The 5578-nt window shown below is 35.1% G+C and overlaps 1 pseudogene; it reads left to right on the top strand.

The window, feature by feature from the left end:
* The first annotated feature begins 445 nt into the window (after window positions 1-445).
* On the top strand, window positions 446-2902 carry LOC131827097 (peptidyl-prolyl cis-trans isomerase A-like; annotated as a pseudogene).
* Window positions 2903-5578: the final 2676 nt, after the last annotated feature.

Raw genomic sequence — 5578 nt, 5'->3', positions numbered from 1 at the left:
GAAGTGAAGGGAAAGGAAAACCCACTCTTAAAGGACTCATTCACACACTCACTCAACCTGGAAACCAGCACAAAAACACCAGACTGGAAAGCATATAGACCATAGGTGATGGAGACCCACTGACTAATCTTGGAGTGCCTACAGGAGAGGGAGGAGACAGCCAGGACTCTCCCTGAGGATTGAGACACTGGTAGCAGCCATTTTGCTATCTTGCTCTGCTCCACTAATCCTGGATCTGGCAGGCAACATTTTAGAATCCTCCCTTTAGACTAATAACACCAGGTGTCCTACCACATTGCCAGCCATGCACAACCATTCACGGTGGCCAGAACTATAGGTGACACAATATCTTCACCCAATAACACACCCACAGCAGTCATAACCAGTCTTCATAACCAACCTGACTGGTGGGCCACTCTCATCTACCCGCATGATCTTAGGAGTCATGGAGGAGCCAGCCAGGCATGGGATAGTCCTACAAATCAGTACATCTCCAGCAGGTATGGCCCCACCACAATAGGAAGATTGCATTAGAAATGCTAAAAGCACTTCTTTAAGTGAAAAGGAAAAGGCCATTACTAGAAATAAGAAAATATATGAAAGAAAAAAAATCTCACTGGTAAAGGCAAACATATAATATAGGTAAAGGATCAATCACTTATAAAGTTAGTATGAAGTTGTTGAAAGACAAAACTTATAAAATCAAGTATAACTGCAATATTAGTTAAGGGATACACAAAATAAAAAGACTTAAAAGATAACAAAAATGTAAAACATGTAGGGGAGAGAAATGTAGAGCTTTTATAATGCATTCCAATTTAAAATAGACTGTTTTATACATATAGGTTTTTATACATGAACCTCCTAGTAACCACAAACAAAAAAACCATAATAGATACACAAAAAGTAAAGACAGTGGAATCCAAACATAACGCTAAAGAAACTCACCAAATCATAAGAGAAGAGAGCAAGAGAAGTAAAGAACAGAGAACCACAAAAGCAGTCAACAAAATGGCAATAAGTACATATACATCAATTGTTATTTTAAATGTGAATGGACTAAATGCACCCAGCAAAAAACATAGGATAACTGAATGGATTTAAAACAAAAAAACAAAAAACAAAAAACCAAGATCCATTTACATGCTGCCTACAAGAGATTCACTTCAAACCTGAAGACACACACTGAAAGTGAAAAGATACAAAAAGATATTTCATGCAGGGACACCTGGGTGACTTAGTTGGTTAAGTATCTGCCTTCAACTCAGGTCATGATCTCAAGGTTCTGGGATTGAGTCTTGCATTGGCCTCCCTGCTGGGCAGGAGTCTGCTTACAGTGTAACCAGTTTCAAGTGTACAATATAGTGATTCAACACCTCCATACAACACCCAGTGCTCATCACAAGCACACTATTTAATCCCCATTACCTATTTCACCTATCTTCCCCCACCCTTATGTCCCCTCTGATAACCATCAGTTTATTCTCAAAGGTTGAGTCTGTTTTTTGGTTTGTTTCTCTCTCTTTCTTTCCCCCTTGTTTTGTTTTTTAAACTCCACATATGAGTGAAATCATATGGTATTTGTCTTTCTCTGACTGACTTATTTCACTTAGCATTATACTCTCTAGCTCCATCCATGGCTAACTTTCATTCTTTTTTATGACTGAGTAACATACTACGGTGTATATATACTATATCTTCTTTATCCATTCATCAATTGACGGACACTTGGGCTGTTTCTATAATTTGGCTATTATAGATAATGCTACTATAAATATCAGGCAAAAGAGATTTTAAAACAAAGTGTAACAAGACAAATAAGGTAATTACATAGATAGGAGCACCTAAACATACAAAACAAATATTAAAAGACAAAAAGGGAGAAATTAACAATAACACAATAGTAGTAGGGGACTTTAATAGATAGACGAAAAAATGGATATTGCCATATCCATTTTTTCTAATGGATAGACAGAAAATTAATATGGCAATGTTGGTCTTAAATGATACATTAGGCCAAATGGAACTAATAGACATATATATAAACTATTTAACCCAAATCAGCAGAATACATATTCTTCTTAAGTGCACATGGAACATTCGTCAGGATAGATTGCACATGAGGCTACAAAACATGTCTCAATAAAGTTAAGAAGTTTGAAATCATATGAAGCATCTTTTCCAACCACAATAATATGAAACTAGAAATCAATTACAATAAAAATGGAACAAACAAACATACACATGGAAACCAACATACCACTAAACAATCAATGGTCAAGAAAAAAAAAAAATCAAAAACTACCTAGAGACCAATGAAAATGAAGACACGAGCCTTGCAGACACAGCTGCCCTAGAACCACCCATATCACCAAGCCAAGGACAACCCTACTGTGTTCTTCCGCATTTCCATAGATAGAAAGCCTTTAGGTCACATCTCATTGAGCTGTTTGCAAACAAATTTCCAAAGACAGCAGAGAACTTTCACGAACACCGGGGAAAATGGATTTGGTTATAAAAGCTCCTGTTTTCACAGGATTATGCTAGGATTTATTTGCCAGAGTAGTTATTTCACATCCTATAATGACACTGGCAGCAAGTCCATCTCTGGGGAGAAATTTGAGAACGAGAATTTCATCCTGAAGCATACGGGTCCTGGCTTCCTGCTCATGGCAAATGCTAGACCCAGTACAAATGGTTCCCAGGATTTCATCTGCACTGCCAAAATTGAGTGATTGCATGACAAGCACATGGTCCTTGTAAGGTGAAAGAGGGCATGAATATTATGGAAACCATGAAGTGCTTTGGGTCCAAGAATGCCAAGACCAGAAAGATCACCATTGCTGACTGGACAAATCTGATAAATTTGACTTGTATCTTATCTTTTAAAAAAATGAAATAGGGGGCGCCTGAGTGGCTCAGTGGGTTAAAGCCTCTGCCTTCAGCTCAGGTCATGATCCCAGGATCCTGGGATGGAGCCCCTCATTGGGCTCTCTGCTCAGCAGGGAGCCGCTTCCCCCTCTCTCTGCCTGCCTCTCTACCTACTTGTGATCTCTGTCTGTCAAGTAAATAAACAGAATCTTAAAAAAAATAAAATGAAATAGGCCCACCTCTGGAAACAAGAAAAATTTCAAATGTTAGCTATCTAATCTTACTCCTAAGGACAAAATTAGTTGAAAAAAGAAAATGATAAAACTGAGAGCAGAAATAAACAGAGACTAAAAAAATAAAACTTTTCTTCAAAAAGATAAACAAAATTGATAAACCTTTGCAAGACTCATCAAGAAAATAAGAGAGAGGGCCCAAATAAATAAAATCAGAAATGAAAAAGGAGACATTACAACTGATACCACAGAAACACAAAGAATCATTAAAGACTACTAAAAGCAGTTATACACAAATAAATTAGAAAACCTAGAAGAAATGGATAAACCCCTAGAAACAACCAATATTCCAAGACTGAACCAAGAAGACACAATAATCTGAGCAGATTAATTATTAGTAATGAAAATGAATCAGTAATCAAAAATCCTGACAAACAAAAATCCAAGCCCAGATGGCTTCACAGTTGTATTTTACCAAATACTTAAAGAACAGTTAAGATCTTTCTCAAATTATTCAAATTATTATTGAAATGGAAGGAATTCTTCCAAGCTCATCTTATGAGGCCAGAATTACAGTAATACCTAAACCATCCAAATTAGAAATGAAGTAGTTAAATTGTCAACTACATTCCGGTGACATAATGCCATATATATATGTATATATATATATCTCAATCATATATATATATGTGCCATATATATACTTAAAGGCAGCCACCAAAAACTATTAGAATAAATAAATTCAATAAATTTGCAGGATACAAAATCAATATTTGGAAATCTGTTGTCATATACTAATTTCTAAACACTAATAATGAACTATCAGAATGAGAAATTTAGAAAACAATGCCATTTACAATTATATCAAAAAATAAAATAAAATGCCAAGGAATAAATTTAACCAAGGAGGTAAAACACATATATTCTGAAAGCTATAAGACACTGATAAAAGAAACTAAAGATATCACAGATAAATGGAAAGGTATACTATGCTCATGGATTAGAAAATTTAATATTGTTAAAATGTCCATACTACAAAAACAATCTTCAGATTCAATGCAATATCTATCAAAATACCAATGGCACTTTTCACAGAACTAAAACAAATAATCCTAAAACTTGTATGGAAGCCCAGAAGACCCTGAATAGCGAAAGCAATCTTGAGAAAGAAAAAAGCTGGAGGTATAATTGTCCCAGGTTTCAAATCATACTACAAAGCTATTAGTAATCTAAACAGTATGGTGATGACACAAAAGTAGACACATTGATCAATGGAACAGAATAGAAGCTCAGACTTAAATCTATGGCTTAAATGGTCAATTAATCTGTGATAAAGGAGGCAAGAATATACAATAGGGAAAATACAGTCTTTTCAGTAATTGGTGCTGGGAAACTGAGACGTTCTTCAAAAAATTTTAAAAAGAACTATCAAACAATCCAGGAATTTCACTTCTGAATATTTGTCCAAAGAAATGAAAACATGAATTCAAAAAAACATATGCATGCCTATGTTTACTGCAGTATTATTTACAATCACCAAGATGTGGAAGCAACCTAAATGTCTGTCAATAGACAAGTGGATAAAGATGTGGTGTGTGTGTGTAAGTAATATTACTCAGCCATAACACAGAATGAAATCTTACTATTTGAGGCAACATAGATAGATCTAAAGGGTATTATGTTTAATGAAATAAGTTAGACAGAGAAAGACAAAATACTATGTGATTTCACCTGTATATAGAATCTAAAAAACAAGCAACAAACAAAACAAAACAAAACAAAAAAAGACTCATTGATACAAAGAAAAAACTGGTAGTTACCAGAGGGGAGGTAGTGGAGGAATAGACAAAATAGGTGAAGGGGATTAAGAGGTATATTCTTCCAGTTATTAAATAAATAAGACAGGGAGATATAATATATAGCATAGAAAATATGGTCAATAATTATAACAACTTTGTATGATGACAGATAAGTTTGCAATATATAAATACCAAATCACTATGTTATGCATCTGAAACTAATACAATATTGTATGTCAGTTATACTTGATTTTAAAAAAGGATTCAATGAATGAAATGAAGAATGAATAGAGAATGCCTGTAGTAGAGTTGAACAGATAGAATAGTAAATAAGTTAGAGAATAGGAATTTTGAAATAACACAGTTGGAAGAACCAAAACAAAAGAATTTTAAAAAGCAAAACAAGCCTGAAGGATCTATGGCATTCAAACAAAAAGATGTTAGAATAAACTGGATTCCAGGGGTGTCTGGGTAGTTCAGCCAGTTGGGCATCTGACTCTTGGTGTCAGCTCGGGTCATGAACTTGGGGCTCAGGTCATGAATACAGCCACTTGCCAGACTCTGGGCTCAACGGGGAGTCTGCTTGAGATTCTCTCTCTCCCTCTCTGCTTCTCTCTCTCTCTCTCTCTCTCTCTCTCCAAAATAAATAAATAATAAATAAATCTTTAACAAAGA

The sequence above is a fragment of the Mustela lutreola genome, chromosome 1, assembly GCF_030435805.1.
Source record: "Mustela lutreola isolate mMusLut2 chromosome 1, mMusLut2.pri, whole genome shotgun sequence".
In the NCBI taxonomy this organism is placed as follows: domain Eukaryota; kingdom Metazoa; phylum Chordata; class Mammalia; order Carnivora; family Mustelidae; genus Mustela; species Mustela lutreola.
The sequence above is the reverse complement of the archived record's forward strand: the minus strand, read 5'-3'. Positions and strand labels throughout refer to the sequence as shown.